This window comes from Canis aureus, chromosome 19 (assembly GCF_053574225.1).
Source record: "Canis aureus isolate CA01 chromosome 19, VMU_Caureus_v.1.0, whole genome shotgun sequence".
Taxonomy (NCBI): Eukaryota; Metazoa; Chordata; class Mammalia; order Carnivora; family Canidae; genus Canis; species Canis aureus.
Genome location: NC_135629.1, coordinates 2,674,924 through 2,693,493, shown reverse-complemented (window position 1 = coordinate 2,693,493; position 18,570 = coordinate 2,674,924). Strand labels below are relative to the sequence as shown.

At 51.0% G+C, this 18,570-nt stretch overlaps 2 long non-coding RNA genes across 3 annotated transcripts; one reads left to right on the top strand and one right to left on the bottom strand.

Annotated features, from left to right (window-relative positions):
• Positions 1-743: 743 nt before the first annotated feature.
• LOC144289437 (uncharacterized) lies at positions 744-11,240 on the top strand. Its single transcript, XR_013357329.1, has 2 exons — positions 744-10,188; positions 10,429-11,240. It is a non-coding gene; the product is annotated as an uncharacterized LOC144289437 (long non-coding RNA).
• On the bottom strand, positions 6,804-9,475 carry LOC144289436 (uncharacterized). 2 transcript variants are annotated; one of them, XR_013357328.1, is made up of 4 exons: positions 9,164-9,475; positions 8,577-8,707; positions 8,371-8,468; positions 6,804-7,950 (listed from the first exon to the last, which is right to left on the bottom strand). It is a non-coding gene; the product is annotated as an uncharacterized LOC144289436 (long non-coding RNA). The 2 variants fall into 2 exon arrangements; XR_013357327.1 differs by having other exon boundaries at positions 6,804-8,468.
• Positions 11,241-18,570: the final 7,330 nt, after the last annotated feature.

Genomic DNA, 18,570 nt, shown 5'->3' with positions numbered 1-18,570 from the left:
GCAGGAGTTGCTGCAGATGCGAATGGGACAGTAGTGATAACACTATTGTGTTTGGCCCCTAGAGTCAAGCTTGCCACGTGATAGGCACTCAGAAGGTAGGATGACAGGGACTGACATAGTAAGAATTGGGATAAGCTAAAAACGGGCCTAAGCCAGAAAAAAGCGAGCTGCAAACAAGAGGAGGGAGGTGTCATGTGCCCCATGTTGCTGCCACTGTAGCTCAGCTCGGCCTTGAGTCTTTGGGTAGCTGGAGAAGAAGGGAGGTGCCAGGTATGTCATTCCCACCGCCAGAGACGAAGAGGTCTCAGGGTCACGAGGCTGCTGAGGGTCAGGCCTGGCACCCGCCTCCAATGCCAGCCCTCTTTTGCGGCAGAATGTGAAGGGCACCAGCTCCAAGGCGGCTCGTGACTGTGGGGCCCGTGTGCCATGCTCCCCAGCATCCGGGGCCCAGAGGCCTGTCAATGGGCACAGGCAAGACCAAGTGCAAAGGCACAGGCAGGTTGCTGGGCCCCCCTCCTCCTGGGCCCACTGGGACCATGGGGCCACCAAGAGTTTCCTTCTCAGAGCATTCCTGGAAGCCTGGTGGGTGGGGGCAGGAGGCCCGCAGGGCATTCCCAGCAGGGCAAGCGTTGGCCAGATGGGGAGGACTGGACAGGCCAGTCCAGAGCTTCACTCAGTACCAGCAGCCGTGGACACTTGTGTCACCCGAGAGGCTGGAGTGACAGCCTGGGTTTGCTCAGTGCCTGAGCAAACAGCCGTGTCAATGGGGAGGCCCCAGTAGGAGAAAAGAGGCTAGGAGCCTGCTACTTTTTGTTCTGATCTTAAAGTTGTTTTTTAATAAGTAATATGTACATGGCAAAAAAAGAAGTTCGTGCGGGGAGGTATACGTTGGGATGTGGATATCTGCCCTGCCCTGACATTCATTCAGTTGTTCCACCCCCTGCCCCAGAAGCATCCACAGGTGCCTGTGTGTGTTCACACGTGTACGTATATTACTCCTGTTCTGGGAGTGTAGATGTTCTGTAGATTTTTTTTCTTCACTTGACACTTGATCTTGGGATCATTCTGTGTCAGGTAGCAGAGCTGCTGCGCTCCGCTCCGGCAGCTGCATACATTATGGATATATGGCAATTTAGTTAACCAGTCCCCTCGGGATGGACTTTTGTTCCTGATACATTTTGCAACAACAGACCATGCAGTGACAAAAATCCTTATAAATATGCTTTTGGTAACTCATGCACGTGGAATTACTGGAGCATACAGTCTTAATTAGTTTTAATTAGTCTCACAGTGTTCTGGCGGAGGCTAATAGCTGTCCTCCAATGTGTCCTCCTTTTCTTCCATTGTAATAGAATCCCTGATTTTTTTTAAAGCTGGGTACACAGCTTCCTGGAACAAGACTACATTTTCCAGTGATCCCTGCAGGTGGGTGTGTCCGTGTGACTAAGTTCTGGCCAATGGGATGCAAGCATGCATGTGACTTCCTTATGGAGGATGGACAGGCTCTGTCCTTCCTGCTGCCCAGGATGTGGTTGCACCGGCTGGCATCAGAGCAGCCATCTGGAATCAGAGTGACTTGGGCATGGAAGCCTCTCATGGAAGTGCAACAAGATTGAAGGAGCCCATACCCTGACCCTGGTGCATCCACGATAGCCTTGGACTTTCAATACCTCAGGATGACTTTTTGAAGACGAGTGAGAAATAAATGTCTACTTTGTTGAAACCACTTTGGGTTTTTCTCTAGCAGTGGAACCTAATCTGAACCAGCACCCTCATCAAAGCAGCTGTGCCGGTTTTAACTCCTACCAGTACAGCCTCACTGACGGGGGGCCCTCACATTTTTAAATTTTCCTGAAAAGCCCTGCTCACTTCTGTTCTGCTAGGCCCACATTCTGTGTGCTGTATCTGGATGGTAACAAGCACTATGCCAAATGTGGGGGGTTCTGGAAGCTTGGGTATAGTGATGGAGTTGACCATATGTGACCCAAGCTCCAGTCTAACTTCCCGACTGCTGCTGCTCCCGGGCTCTGGATCCTGGGCAGTCATGTCTTCTCTCTGACCTTCAAGTCCCTCAGAGTGACTCGGGCTAGCAGATGACCGGTTGCCACCTAATACCCATTTTCCCTCTCTTAGTAACCACGCCCCGATGTTTTGTGGTTTGGTGAAGCACCCTGGTATAAGGTAAGGTTCCCTGGCCCTTTGCAGTCACGTATGTGACTGAGTTCTGCTCAGTGGGTTGTTAGCAGAAGTAAGAGACACTTTCTTTAGCACAGACTGCTTAAAGGGAGCCGACTCAGCTAGGAGCTCTGCTCTTTGGTCCTCCTGGCTTTGTCCTTCCTTCTTCCTGGGATGCAGATGGACACTCCAGCAGCCATCTTGGATGATGAGGTGACTTTGGGAAGCTATTCATTGAGGATGTTCACATACACAAAATGACAAGCCCTGTCCCTAATGATAGTGGTGCTGCTGCACCAGCACTGGACTTCAACCAACTGGCGGCGGCGGCGGCGGCTTCTTCTTCTCCTTCTTCTTTTATTTAAGTTTTTATTTATTCATGAGACGCACAGAGAGAGGCAGAGACACAAGCAGAGGGAGAAGCAGGCTCCCCGCAGGGAGCCAGATGCGGGGCTCGATCTCAGGACCCCAGGACCATGACCTGAGCCCATGCTTAAGCAGATGCTTAACCAACTGAGCCACCCAGGTACCCCAGCAAACTTGGTCTTCATGAAAACATGTGAGGATCAAAACGTGCCCTGCAAGGGGTCATTTGTGGGAGACAGGATAATATTTTGAGATGGTAATTGTGTCTTTTCCTTCCTGAACTTCACCTTCTTCTCCATCCCCGTCAGTGGGAGTTTGATCTTGTTCTTCCATGCCCCAGAAAGCCTGCGGCTGGTGGATGGCCTCCTGACTTTGTTCCAAATGCCTTGGGTTACAGAAGGCAGCAGGGGCTGGTAGAGAAACAGTTGGGGGTTCCCTTGGGAGTGAGGTCTATGTATCCCTGAGTGTTGAGGGCCCAGGCACAGGTGAGGCCAGGATCCAGATAAGATGGCACCCTTGTGAGCTTAGGGAGGAAGACCCTGGGGACAGGGTCCTTGGTGGCTGCAAAGGGTCTCGTGGCCCAAGTGTGACATGGACGTAAGAGAGCTCTGAGATCTGCAGGAGCACGGGAGGTCTCAGCAACAACAGGTGTGAACCGGTGGCCATTGGTGTATCAGCACGGGGTTGCTGCTATAACAAAGTACCACAGACTGGGTGGTTAAAACAAACAGACATTTATTTCTCTCAGCTCCAGAGGCTGGAAGTGTGAGATCGATGTGCCAGCAGAGCTGATTTCTCCAGAGGCCTTTCTGTCCATGGTGCACTCCATCCATCCTCAGGTGGCCTTTCCCCGGTACATGTGCGTTCCTGGGGTCTCTCTATGGGGCCGCATGTCCTCTTCCTCTAAGGCTACCCCGATGCATCAGGGCCCACCCCAATGGCCTTATTTTGACTTAATCAGTTCTTAAAGGCCTTGACTCCCAATACAGTCATGTTCTGAAGGGCAGGATGCTTATGGCAGAGCCGGGTCCAGCACGCACACAGCTCGAGTATCAAGCAGACAGCCCGGCTCCTGCCCCCAGGTCTGCCTTTCCCTCCATGTGAACTTGGCAGGGCTCCTTGCTCTTCACGCCTCAGTTTTCCCACTTGCACCGTGGCCCTGACCGGCCCACCTCCTTCCGCGCTTTGCCACATGGACTCAGGGAGGATGCTGTTCAGCCCGTAACAAACAGCACCGAAGCTTTTGTCCCCAGACATCCCATCCCTGTGCCAGATTCCGGGAACTTGACAAGAACCATTGACTGGGCACAAAGCCCCCAAGAACGACAAAGGTGAAATCTCCCCCCTTCTCAGCAGAACAGGACCAAGTAGGAGATGAAGGAGCCTTCTTGACAGTCACTTGTATATTTGTGGACTGGGATTCGTGGCGCCTGTGTGGGTGGGTGCCGTCCTCCTGAGAATTGCCCACACTTTCTGCTTCTTTTCCTTCTGGACACACACAGAGGATTCTTGTACCCCTGCCCCCTTTAGGGAAATGGGTAATGCCGTGTGACCTGCTTTGGTTAGTGAGATGTGAGTAGAAGGGCGCGTGTCGCTTCCGGGTAGAATCACGTGGCTGCTAGGACACCCTCCATCCTGCCACTGTAAGGGGGAGGTGCCCGTTAAGACACGAGTGTGTGCAGGGTTTCCTCCAGACTCAGTGGGGGTAGGGCAAAGACAGGCTCTTCTGGATCTTGCTGGGGGCTGTCCCTCCAAGAGCCGGTTTCCTCTTCAGCCATGGGCCATCCACAAGGAGTAATTTTTTTTTTTAGATTTTATTTATTTATTCATGAGAGACACACACAGAGAGAGAGGCAGAGACACAGGCAGAGGGAGAAGCAGGCTCCATGCAGGGAGCCCAATGTGGGACTCGATCCTGGGACCCTAGATCACGCCCTGGGCAGAAGAGAGATGTTCAACCGCTGAGCCACCCAGGTGGGCCCACCAGGAGTGACTCTGCTAAAGCCCTGGTGAGTCCTCAGGACGGGCGTTCTTGGGTCAGCCCCACCTCACAGATGATGGGACAGGCCCTGATGGGGGGAAGTGGAGCTGCAGGGAGCCCAGGGACAGTGGGTTGCCATAGTGCACCCCAGTAGCAGGGGTGAAAGGTGTGAAGGGGAGCTGACTGACAGGTGTCGTGTCGGAGAGAGTTGGGGCCATCGGGGGGCCCCTGTGCTGTTGGCTGGCTGTCCTGGGAGATGACGACAGTTGTCTGCTGTCCAGGGGCCTGTGACAGTGGCAGTCCCTAACACTACGTACGCGCAGATGCATTCTGAACGCTCCACGTGGGTAGGCCCGCGCTGTGAAGATGCCCACTTTACAGATGGGGCTGCTGGGGGATAGAGAGGCCACATGACTGAGCACAGGGCAGGGCAGGATGGGACCACAGGCCTCCAACCACTGCGCTCCACTGCCAGGACGCGCAGAAACACCACCCCATAGAAAGGGCTCTGAGCAGCAGCCCTGGGGCCCTTGGACCCCTGTGAGGAACCTGCAGCCACTCCACGACAAGCTAGGGGTGTGGAGAAATCCGTGTGGGCTGCCCTGCAGGGCAGAGAGAGGCCCCTGGCATGCTTATGGCAGAGCCGGGTCCAGCACGCACACAGCTCGAGCATCAAGCAGACAGCCCGGCTCCTGCCCCCAGGTCTGCCTTGGCCTCCGTGTGAACTTGGCAGGGCTCCTTGCTCTTCACGCCTCAGTTTTCCCACTTGCACCGTGGCCCTGACCGGCCCACCTCCTTCCTGCGCAGGGCCTGGCACCACACAGCGTCTCTTTCGAGGGGCCTGTCCACCTTCTGTTCCCAAGCAGCACCTTCCTCGGGGGGCGTGGGGCCCGCTTGCAGGGAGTGGCCCGTGTAATTGGCCCCGCGGATCAGGAGGCGCCTCCTGGCCATCCGAGCGTGGCCAGCGTTTTATTTCTCATATTGTTTGGGGACGGTGATTCAGCCAAACGCATCCAGCAAATCAAGACCCAATCACCCGCTGTGAGGAATGTTTAAAGCCGGGTTCCAGTCAAGATCTCGTTAGGAGCTCCTGGAGGCTCTGGGACACAAAATCAGTTCCACTTGGCCAGGGCCGAATGGCATTCTGGGGAAGATGACTCTGATTTGAGGTGGAAAATTGGAGGCAGTCTTCCCAGAGGGCGAGGGTCTGTCCTGGGGCTGTGGGGCTGGCCCGGTGCCCCCCACTCACATTGTGGGCCTGCTCCCCTGGGGTTGGTCACAGAGACCCCCGGCTCCCAGACTCGCGTGGGGTGACAGCAGTCTCAGGCAGCCATGGAAGCAGCCTGTGAAGGTGGCCTTCCAGAAGGTTCCTATTCTTCCCTCTCTTGCACATTTCAAATACTGACTCTCATTATCCTTGTAAACAGGTGGCCCATGGGCATGCACGATTGTTAAAAAATTTTTTTCTAATTAGTTGTCAGAACTTAAATATTAGATATCACACACACTTCCAGATTTTTAGCTTCTTAAAGAAAAAAAATTTCACAAGACGCAACAATCCCAGATTGGGGCATCCCCTCCCCCTCACAGTTATGACAGGTCCACCTGCTATACATCGATTATTTGTGTCTCCAGCCTGGCCCCTCTACATATGGGAGTTAGAAATAGCCAAGAAACTCTGAAGCTGTGGCGTCGAGGTGACATCTCTAGGCTGCACCTAGTACTTCCCATTCGTGTTATCCCGCAAGCATTTCCTGAGCACCTACTACTATGTGCCAGCCTCCTGCGTTTGGTCATCAGGACACAGAAGGCACACACGAAAACAAATTAGAACCTCATGTTGTGGTAGACTTTTGAGCCAGCTCAGTGTACTGATGAAAACTACCCCCTCGCCCTTCCTAGGATTGGCCCACCCTTGTGATCAAGGCTCCCTCCCCTGCCCATGGTGGGCACAGGTGCAGAGCTAGCCCATGAGAAGCGGCAGTGATTGGCTCAGAGATGTGTGTGACATGAGAGGGTCAATTGGAATCACAGCGCTGCTTCCGGCCCTCAAGAACAAGGTGTCTCTTTCTGCCGGGTTGGCTGAATTGGTAGGATGTGATCCTGGAGCTGCTGTCACCCCCTTGCTAGAATATCCTTGAGGATGAAGCCATCTCAGGCCACTTCAGAGACTAGACAGGGAGCAAAGCACAGGAACAAATCATCATCCCAGTGCCTGGATCCAGCTGTGACTGAATGTAGCTTGGTCAGGGTTTCTAGGCACCAGAGCGAATGCAGTTCCTTCTTTGTTCAAGCTAGTTTTTTTCTTTTCTTTCTTTTTTTTTTTTTTAAAGATGTTATTTATTTATTTGAAAGAGAGTGAGGGCAAAAGAGAATACAGAAGGAGAGAGAGATGGAGATGCAGGCTCCCCACTGAGCAGGGAGCCCAATGTGGGGCCCCATCCCAGGACCCTGGGATCATGACCTGAGCTGAAGGCAGACACTTAACCAACTGAGCCTGCCCAGGCGCCCCTCAAGCTAGTTTGAATTGAATGCTTATCTCTGGTAGCTGGAGGGTCCTGGCTGAAGTGAGCGAGGTGGGAGGTGACTCTGGGAGACGCCGGGGTCCCACGAGGGTGGAAGAGGCCCAGTTCTGCTGCCGGCACGGTCTTTCCAAGAGGGACACTCTGAGTAAGCTTGGGGGCTGAGCTGACGTTAATGAAATGGAGGGAGAGCAGGGCAGGAGGACATTCTGCACAGGGGACCCAGAAACAAAGACTGGTAGGTCCATGTTGATTTAAATGAGACAAAAGTGGGAAGCCAGGGGGGCTTGGTCGGTTAAGCATCTGACTCTTGACTTCGGCTCAGGTCGTGATCTCAGGGTCCTGAGATCGAGCCTCACGTCAAGCTCCCTGCTCCGCGGGGCATCTGCTTCTCCCTCTCCCTCTGCTCTCTCTCTCCATCTTTCTCTCTCTCCAATAAATAAATAAACCTCTAAAAACATAAACGAGATAAGACAGTCTCAAAATCTTGGTTCAAATAATCTACCAACACCTCAGCTTTTATTAATTTTTTCCTTCATGCAAGCATCAATGATCCTCTTAAGTTTTGACCCAGGAATTCCAGAACCTAAGTATCATCAGCAGGGTGAGAAACGATCACATAAGGCACCCCCCAGTCCTGGGCCTTGCAGCCTGTGAGGGCTGAGGTCATGTTTCACAGGACACGGCAGCCAGGCCCAAAGGCCAGTCATCTTACAAGGCTCCTTTGTGCAAATTACCCCTCTAAGGACACGTTCACACTGGCAGAAAATAGAATAGGGCTTTACATTTTCACATCCGTCTCCACACTGAAGAGGAGAACATGCGTGGTTTCTTCAGTGACCGTTTTCAATCCCCCACTTATCGGAACGAGCTTTATGATTCCGAGGAGCGTCTGTGTTTTTGCAGCTGTAGGGAAAGCGGGAACATTTTTTTGCTTCTTATCTTGCTGAGATTTCTTTTACCAGCAGTAAGAAAAGCTTAGAGTTTTCAAGGCTAAGTACTAAAATTTCATTATTTGGCACCAAGTGGAGGGAAAAAAAAAAAAAAAAGGCAGCTCAACAAGCTGGGAATGTAGACTATGAAAAGGCAAAAAGCAGAAAGGGATTAGCAAGTAAGGGAATTGGGACAACTGCCATTTGCATGTGTGGTGAGAGGCAGCGTGCTCCCAGCGTGCTTGAGGAGCCATGGGTGCGGGAGGTCGCCTTGCTGTGAGTGGACATAACCTGGACCCAAGTGGCTTAAACGAAGAGAGATCATTTTTCCCCGACAAAATGTGAGGGCTGGTGCGGGGCTCCACAGTATCATCAGTGCCCAGGCTCCCTCTACCTTTATGCTGTGCCATCTTAGTGTTGTTTTCCATCCACAAGGAGGCCTTAGGATCACAAGAGGGCTGCTGCAGCTCCGTCAGTCTTTCCCACCCAGTTCTAGGTAGAAAGAGGGAGAAAGGGGTGAAGAAAACCAGTGCTGGCAGTTGTCTTCCCTCATATTTGAGGATCTTTCCCATGAGATGCATTGAATAACCTCACTTTCACCTTTTTGCCTCCAATTTGCCGATAAGGCCATGTCACTGCAGGGAGGCTGGAATATGCAGTGTTTTCTTTTTCTTTCTCTGTCTCCGTCTCTCTCTCTCTCTCTCTTTTTTTTGAGCTGGGCACATGCTGCCCTGATAAATCGGTAAGGAAGAAGGAAAACAGATATTAGGTAGGCGGCTGGCAATCTCTGCTACACGTACTCAAAATTGTGAAGAATCAGTTAATGAACTGATGGTAGCACACACCACCAGCTTGTCCTAGTTTTACATTTTCCCACAGTCACTCAGGTACTTTAAAAATAACTTTATGAATTAAACATCATGGATACAATGAAACCCCCCTGTGTACACTTCCCTCCCCAGTTCTCTCCCCTGCCCCCCACAGTAGGGAGCCACGGCCTCAAATCTTGAAATCTTGAATTTCATGTTTATCAACGCAGAGAAGACATGTACACCCAGAGACAACGTGCAGCATCGTCCTGTATGCTTTCAGTTCATCGAGTGGGCTCGTACTGATCCTTTCCTTCTTCAACTTGTGTTTTTCAATCAGTTTTGTTTGGGGGGCCTCTGTGTGTTGATACCACTCACCATCGGGTAGTGTTCTGTTATATAAGCGGCACATGGTTCACTTGTCAGTTCTGTCCTTCAGGTTGCCTCCAAATGGTGAAGGTGGAAGATAGCGTCGTGCACATGCTTGTGTCTGACTCTCTGGTTCACACATGGGTGTGGGAGTCTCTCTGGAGGAACAGCACTGCTGGGGTCACAGGTGAATGTTCCACTTCTTCCAGCTGGTCATAGTGATCACTGGGGCAGGGATGTGGCCTACACCAGGGCTTCTCCCCCTGAGGTCCGTGCACCTCCAGGTTCCTGAGACCCTTTGAGGGGACTTGTGAGGTCAAGGCTGTTTGCATCATAATATCAGGCATTATGGGCCTTGCTCACTCTCGCTCTGACATGAGCGCACTGTGGAAGTCTCCAGGCCTGACATGTGATGATGCCATTGCTCTAACAGCCAATGGAATGTGTGCTTGAATTTTGGTTAAAATTAAGTTTTGAGGGGTGTCTCAGTGGCTCAGTAGTTGAGCATCTGCCTTTGGCTCAGGGCGTGGTCCTGGAGTCCCAGGATCGAGTCCCACGTTGGGCTCCCTGCATGGAGCCTGCTTCTCCCTCTGCCTGTGTCTCTGCTTCTCTGTCTTTGTGTCTCTCATGAATAAATAAATAAAATCTTTTAAAAAAATAAATTTTGAGTATTTAATGTAAATGTCGATAGCTAAAATTCCCACCCACAAAAGCTCTCTCGGGCCCTCACTAATCTTTCAGAGTGTAAAGGGGTCCTGGGACCCTAAAGTTTAAGATTCCTGAGGGCAGACCTGCGGGGTCGGATCAGGGGAGGGACCCTTCATACTTTAGTTGCCTCAGGGCTGTGACAGCTGCGTGACTTCTCTGCCCTCCCATACCCTCACTTCCCTTCCAGGTCTATTTTTTGGGATGCTGATGACGAAGTGATTTCACGAGGTGCAGATGGAGAACACTCTGGTTGTGCTGACTGGCGCCGGCCGCTGGACCATCAGAGGACAGCTCACGCCAAGGGATCGCCAACCTTGGGTTTCTCTGTAGGTAGAACTGCAATTGGCCAGATGGCCACCGGGGGTGGCCAAACCTGGGTCATAGGTCTCTGACCTCTCTGATTCCATTCCTAGCCTGGCAAACTGTGCATCTGAGCAGAGAATCCTTTTCCAGGCTGGGAAGGTCCTCAGAGTGCAGAGGGAGGCACAAGGTCCGAGAGCTTGGCCTAAGTCAGACTCTGCCTCTAACAGTGACATGGGGCGAATTGTTTTACTCTCTGGTCTCAGTTTCAGATGCGCAGAAAAGAGACATACAAGCCTGTACAAAGATCTCTTATTCCCGGACAATCAGAGAGCAATGGGCAACATGATGCCACCACCTAGAAGACAGTTTTGCATATTTTCCCCGGACAGACCATTCTCCCGCACGACCACAGCACAGCCCCAATCGAGAAAGCCACACTGATGGGACACCATCGTCTGACCCACAGACCCTGTTCACACGTTCACATTTTGCCAACTCTCCCAATGTCCTTTATGGTGAAAGGATCCAGGTCAGGACTGCATGCTCAGGACCTTGAGGTTTCCTCTCTCTTGTGTCTCCTGGAATCTGGAATATTCTACAATCCTTCACTGACTTTCATGACTTGGATGCCTTTGAATATTGGGCTGTCTTGTAGAATAACTGCTTCCTAATGATTCGATCCAGCTGATGTGTTTTCAGGAGGGGTGTCACAGAAGTGATGCTGCGTGCTTCTCACTGCACCCTGCCACAGGGCTCCTGACGTCACCGTGCCTCTTTGTTGGCATCAGCTCTCATCACTTGGATGTGGGGGCATCAGGCAGGCTTCCTCACAGCAGAGTTACTCCGTTCCCATTTGTAGGTCATGCGCCTCTGTGGGGAGGTACTTTGAGCCTATGCAGACGCCCCTTTCTCCCTCCACCTTCTCCCTGCTAGTCTTACTATCTTTTGATTCTTGCCAGAAACAGTGGTGCCCAAGCTGGTTGCCAGATGGTGACTTTCCTTCCAATTGTACTGTGTACTCCCTTCCACATTCACAGGTTGGTTTCTGCTTTACTAAACAAGAGCATCTCTTCTCCTTGCTCATTCATTTATTATTTATATTTACTACATTATTTTTATTTTTGACTCAGAGGAAGACAGAGACCCTTTTGAGAGTGAAAGGGGGCACCATGAACAACAACGCAGGGGCACTCTGTATAAACCAGGACTGTCCCCCCCAGAACTGGCAGATGTGCTCACCTATGACATCCTCCATCCTCAGCTCCAGGTGGCCCCCGCTGAGGAGAGCCCTGCTGTGTCCCTCCAAAGGGGAACCCTGCCCACCCAGCTCTGGAGGCCAGGGCTTGGAGGTCTGCCCACCTCCCAGTCCCCACATCCATTACCAGGTCCTGTGCATTTTACTTCCAAAATATAGCCTTAATTAACTGTGTCTTTTTCCTGTGTCAGTCTGGTCTTCACTGCCACCCATCACCTCTGAGACAACGTTGCCACTTCCATTCTGCCCCTGCTGTCTTTCCTTTGCAGATAGAGGCCAGAGACATACATGCAGCTCTGAGTCTGTGGCGTCGTGTGCCCTCCCCCGGCTTCCCCAGCAAAGCCCCGCAGAGGCCCCACCCTCCTCACCTGTCTTACCTGGAGCCCGTCTCCCTGTCTACACTGGACAACACCCACTCCAAACTCCTCCAATTTAGCTTTCTAATGCTAACCTGCAAGCTACTGAGGGTAGTAGATTTTCACACTGGTAAATTTTTATAGTTATAAAATCACTTTTTTACGACCACTCAATTGAATTCGTGTGGAATTATATTGGGACATTGTTTTGGCGCCTCTCTGCAAACCACAGGACTTGGCCCCCGTGGGCCTCCCACCTGCCACCAGAGGGCGCGCTGCAGCGCCCTCGCAGCGCGCCGCCCCCAGCCCTCCCTTGCGGCCACCTGCCCCTGCTGTTTCTCACCCACGGAAGAGCTGGTCAATGAAACAAATTCTTGGTGAGGCACCGTATATAGCCACCTCAAGGATGGAACCTGATAGTGGTGCGAAAACAGGCATGTCTGTAGAAGCCAACTCCAGATCATTTGCATATTTAGAAACGCTTTATTTGGAAGTTCAGTGCACATCCAATATTGAATATCTGCCTTCAGTGCTTTGTATCCTATTCCTCTTGTCATGCTTTGTGATAGAAAGAAAGGGTCATCCATTTTCCACCACACCTCTGGAGGTTGCCTCGCTGCCCTCCCCATGTCTTCTGTCTAGGGGACCTGTGATGTATGCGAGGTGGGATGGCCACCCCGGGACACTCTCCCTCTGTGTTAATTCCTGCCCATCCTCCAGCCTCTGCGCAAACACTGGCTTTCCCTGACCTATCAAAGAGGGTAGGCATCCCCGCTACGTATGCTCAGGAGTTTGCCATCCAGATGTGTTTAAGCTCCTGTGATGGACCATGCACCTCTCTCAGATACTTTTTCTCCAGCAACCTATTTAATCCTGCCAGTGGATGAATAGGGCTGGCACTGTGGTTCTCCCTATTTTATAGATCATAAAACTGATGCTTGGAGAGGTTTCATGATGTGGCCACCTCACCCTGCTGGTAAGGGATAGAGCCATGATTCAGACCCAGGCAGTCTGGCTCCAAGCCCGTGTTCTCAGCCCTTGAATTACGCCATCTCTTCTTCATGTACCATCCCTTAGAATGCTGCATTTATTTTTGGTATTATTTGGTTATTGTGATATCTGCCGGGGCACCCAGCACAGGCTTGGTCTTTGGTAGGTGATCAGTATATATTGGCTGAGTGAATGAATGCATGAATGAATGAAAACAATTTTTGTTCCTCTAGCGGATCAAAATATCCACTTATTCTAAGCTCCTCTTCCATGGAACAGTGGGATATGAGGCTGGGGGAAGTCAGAAACCCTAGACCAGACCCAGAGCCCTGGGCGCTGATAGGTGATGGGTACTCAGAGGGCACAGATAGATCACTCTGGGCCAACTTTGCCAGAGGGAGCGAGGGAAGGCTTCCCTGAGGAAGTAACTTTGGGATAGGTTTTGCAGGATGAGTGGGAGTTTGCTGAAGTGCAAATAGTCCAGCCTGATTAGACCTGGGGTTGAAAGCATCACCCATGGTGATGGTTCAGTCTCACCTTGACACCGCTGCCCTTCCTTCAGGTTGGGGGGGCCAGTACAGGAAAACAGGAACAGCAGTGCGGACCAGGGCGACAGTCCAGTGTTTGCCAGTAACCCCTTCTGCTAAATCATTTAGTGCTTTTCAAAGGAAAGCAAGTCAAGCCTTGTTTCCTGTGACTTCTGCTACATGAAATAGCTGCTTCTGGTCCCCAGCTCCTCTCCTCCTGTGTGGCTGGAAGCCTTTTGGATTTCTGGAGTCCTTCCTTGAGACGGCAGCTCTTTCAGAGGAGAGGCAAGTGGCGAGAGTCTTTGGCACCGACCCCCTTCGTTGTTGGCTGCTGGGTGAGCAGACAGGAGCAGGGATTCAGGAGCAGGGCTGGGTGGGCTGGGGTGGGGAACTGGCTCCGAGCTTTGGATACAGAGGTGGCCTGTGGCACCAGGGTCCCTCGGATGCCATGAAAGTTCAGGTGGATATGTGATCTTAGCTGGTCCATCAGAGGCAAATCCAAGCCATTGGCTGGAACTGTAGGGAAAAAAAAAGAAGGAACTGGGGTCATGGGCGAGAAGCTGGAAGCCTGGAGCTGGTGGCAGGCTGTCTCTGCCTCTGCGTGTGAAGGCTGACCCAAGAATGCAGCTGGCATAGAGCAAACCAGAATCAAGACACATGTGGGGGCGCCGGATGGCTCAGCAGTTGAGCGTCTTCTTTTGGTTGTGATCCCAGGGTCCTGGGATCGAATTCTGAATCAGGCTTCCCAGTGGGAGCCTGCTTCTCCCTCTGCCTGTGTCTCTGCCTCTCTCTGTCTCTCATGAATAAATAAAATCTTAAAAAAAAGAGAGAGAGACAGATGTTGATGCTGAATGAACTTCTTTCAACACCTGCATCCACCTGGGCTTCCTGGTGATTCAGACTTCTCACCCATGATGTAAAGCCGGCCTGGGTTAGCCTTCTGACCCTGGTGACTGGGAGGATCCAGAGAAGATGAGGCTTAGCTTAGCTCAGAAATCAGAGTGAGGTCTACAGACCCTCCAATGGCACTCTACAGGCAGCAGTCACTCCCATACTTTCCCAAATATTAGGCAGAGGGGGGCAGCACTGAGTAGGCCTAGACCCCCATTTATGCAAATCCACACAACAGATTGGCTTGGGTACCTGCATGAACCTACCGGCAGGAGCCCACTAACACACAGCAGAGACACACACGCACAAATACATTTCAAATGGTTTTAAAATGCATGGTCCGCCCCCCACCCCCACCCCAAAGTATACACCCTCTGACCTAGAAATTCCATTTCTGGGAAGCTGCCCTAAGGATAGCATAAAGGATGTGTGCCAGGACTTAGCTTCAAGGAATTTTCCTGCAGTGCAGCTTGTAATAACAAAAAGTTGGCAACAATTTGGATTCCAATAAGGGAGTGGTTAAATCCGATGTAGTAGGAGAGCACAATGGCATGCTATTCAGCCCTCAAAACAAAAAGCAGAGCTGTTTACTTACATAGGAAGATGAGTGTCATTGATTGTTGAATGAAGAAAAAAAGAAGCAGCTTGCAGAATGGTCTGAATGCTTTGAACCCATTTGGGTGAACCAGAAGTCAGAATCCATATGCACCAGAGTCTGGGCATAACTGAGGTTGTTTCTGAGTCCATAGGATTGGGACACTCTTCCAATTCTTGTAGGGTGACAGTGTGGCTTTGTGGTGGGAAAAGCCAACTGGTTTGGAAAGGGAATATGAGTTCTAAGCCCATGTACCCTCCTATGTGCTAAAACAAGGTGTGTATATGCACTGAGATAGCACTGTTGCTTATAAAGCATAGGGGTGAAACAACCTTGATGTCCAGCAATAGGGGATTTACAAAAGTCATCCAGGGCAGTCATTCACTATGACAAATATGAGGAAGCTCTCGATAAGCTCTGATAAGAAACAGTCTCCAAAATACAGCAAATGAGGGAGAAAAGCGGGGCCATGTTTACGGTATGTAATCATCTGTATAAAAACAGTCTTATGCATATATAAACAGAATAGCTCTAGAAGGACCCACAGGAAGCATAACAGTCTGAGCCTGGGAAAAGAACTGGTGGTCTGGGCTCAAGGTGGGGGGAAAGGAGGCTCTTGTTGCTGCAAACCCACTTACACCTTGAATTAAAACACCATTTGCATGTGTTTCCTATTTAAAAGCACGGCTTAAACATAAAGAAAGAGAAAGCACAGCCATGCTTAGGTAAGCACACAGCAGAGAGATCCAAACATGCTGGCAAGAGCACCTGCTCTTCCTAACACACAGACACTGCTCAGGCCTGCGTGCGTGTCTGCACGTACAGAGGCTCAGCTCTGGCGCTCCCGTCCCTTGTCCAAGCCCTGCATGTGGCTGACACCTCATGTAGGGCTGGGGATGGTGGTGCAGGGGCCTCGGGGTGGCTGGGATCAGTGGCAGTTCAGTGCTCTGCCTCTTTAATTCCCTCTGGCTGAAATGCCAATTTTCTGCTAGGCTGGCCTGGCTGCTGCAGAATCGCTTCTGTTAACAAACTGCACCGAAGAGCAGAGCAATTAGGCAATTAAACTGTTTTAAATTGAATTTAGAGCCCTGATATTTCTCTGGGAGGGTGGCCTCTTGGCCTCCCCTCTGCCCTGTGCCGTGGATGAGAGAGCAGAGGGGCTAAAGGGCAGAGACTGATGATGGTGCCTGGGTGGGGGCTGCTCAGGGCAGACTCCAGAGACGGGCACTTAGACCTCCAGCCCTGTGGGCCCACAACCCCTCCTGGCTTGTCCCTGTGAGCTAGAGAGGCCTCAGCATTCATCCTTTCATTCATGTGTCAAACATCTGTTATATACCAGGCACTGTTCTAGGCACTGGGATCCAGCAGGGAATGCAGTAGATAAGGGCCTTGTCCACTGGGCTCATGTTCTATTACAAACAAAGCAATGAATAAGCAAGATGATTCCAGAGTGAAAAAGGAAGATGGGAAAGAGAATGGACAGGAGCTATGTTAGCTAGACTACTCAATGAAGGCCTGTCCAAGGAGGTCACAGTCCTACTCGGAAATTGAGGTTGGGATGATGCAGACATAACAAGAGCTTTCCAGATACAGCCAACAGTAAGTGCAAAGGCCCTGAGGTATGCCCAGTCTTGGCTGATTTGGGCAAGATCAAAGGTTAATATGGCTAAAGCACAGAATAAAGAGGAGTCAGGAGACACTGGCCGGGGGCTCTCTGCATGTGGACACTGGTCCTGTGGAGGCCACTGCAATCATGTAGAAGGGGATGTGTTATGGACATTGCTTCACAGAGGGAAAGGGACTGACCTACATTACCCAACAAGGGGAACCTTGGGAGCCAGGACTGCTCAGCCTGAAGAACAGCCCCAGGTGCCCTGATCTTTGTGTGCCCGTGTGGCACTCCTTGGCAGAGGAATCAGGTGGCTCAGAGGGCAGAGCGAGGGACAAGGAGACACTCCTGCTGAGCAAGGCATTTTTAACTGAACCACCTGGCCATGGATGGAATGCCCTGTCTCTAAAGTAGTGAACTTCCGGTGTGGGGAGGTATTCAAGCAAAGGCTGGGTAGCAAGTTGAGAGGATTTTACAGAGGGAGTTTCAGTGTTGAGCACTGAGGGACCACATCCCTGTTTTCCAGCTTCAGGCGCCCATGGGTCTTCCAGAGACTCGATGGGCAATGTGCCCACCTGTGCATGATGCAGGGCACAGCGCTCCCCTCTCTGGGCCTCAGTTTCCTGGGCACTTGCTAGGTGAGTGAAAGGAACGGAATGTGGCTCATGGCAAACACGGTGCCTGGGGAGCCGCTGTATTATTTTAGCGGCCCATGGGCTCTCATCTGCCTTCTTTTTCATCTCTTTTTCTTTTGATTTGAAAACTTCAAATCATGTATATGGTGGAAAAAAAAAGTTAAAAAATACAACCACCCAAAAGGATCAACAATGACAGGTGAGTCTCCCTTCCACCCCTGGCCCTGTCCTCCTCCCAGAGGCCATCTCTGCCAGCACTTTTTGAGGGGAGGGGTCGTCCTTCCAGATACTCAGACATAAGGAAACATGCATTTTCCTATACAAACTGTAGCGATCTATATATACTCTTCTGGCTTCTTTCCCTCACTTCTCATCAAAGCCATAGTCGTTGATTTAAGAATTTTAAGTTCCTGACGACAAAATGTATTCTTATGGGGTTTAAAAACGTCAATGATCTATACCGTGAATTCTCTCTCTCCTCCCTGCTCCTGACCACTCATTCCCCTGACAGAGCACTTGTACTGGTTTCTTAGGGGCCCTTTCAGTGTTTCTTTACACAAATACGAACACATACAAATAGGCTCTTAGTCCCATACCCTGTTCCTACACAAAAACCTTACTTTAAAACACAGTTCTGCACTTTGCTTTTTTCCCCTTGATGTCTGCCAGCGTGCAGATCTTTCCATATCAGGCTTGGAGCCTCCTCCCTGCCGTTAACAGCTGTGTGATATTCCTCTGTGCACCCAGTGCAGGCTTTCTGTAACTGGCTCCTGAGTGTGTTGTTTCCAAACACAGCAGCAATGGCTCACTGGGTGTAACTTGGCAATATGGCATTGTAGGGGACCTGGGTCTGCCTGCAGGGTCGTGCTCAGCAGTGGGGCTGCTGGGTCAGAGGGTAACCGTGATGGGAGAACACACAGCTTCCCCTCAAGGGGGTGTCCACTTTGCACTCTCATCAGCAACACCGAATGGACCTGTTTCTCATGGCATCACCAACAGGGTGTCTGTCTTGGCACCATTTCCGTTGAAGTGCCATTTGGGTAAGGGATGAAAAATGAAACTTCCATTTCTTTTATATGTGTGAAGTTGGGCATTTGCCATATGTTGAGAGGCCTTTCGAGTTTTCTTTAAACTGTCTATTCATGTTCTTTGCACACTTTTCATTGGGTTGTCTTTTCTTGATTTCTAGGAGCTTTTTGTATATTGGTTAAATTAGGCCGCACTACAGCCCATAGGCTACCTCAGGCCCACTGTCTTATTTCTTGTGAATGCAATTCTGCTGGAGCACAGCCCCACTCATTGTCAATGGTTGCTTGCATGCTGCAACCTCAAAGTCGAGTAGTTTCGACAGAGTTTCTACACAAAACGTTTGCTGACTCCTGTATTAGACTCGTGATAGGAATTGCGGAGATTTTTCCTGGTGTGTCACTTATCTTTTGACTTCCAAGGTAAGGTCCTTGTACATCTTTAATGGAGCTACAAACTTAGCTTTTGGAGGGCCTTGCTTCGGGAAAACCATCCTCTTTAGTTAGGAGACCCTACGGTTC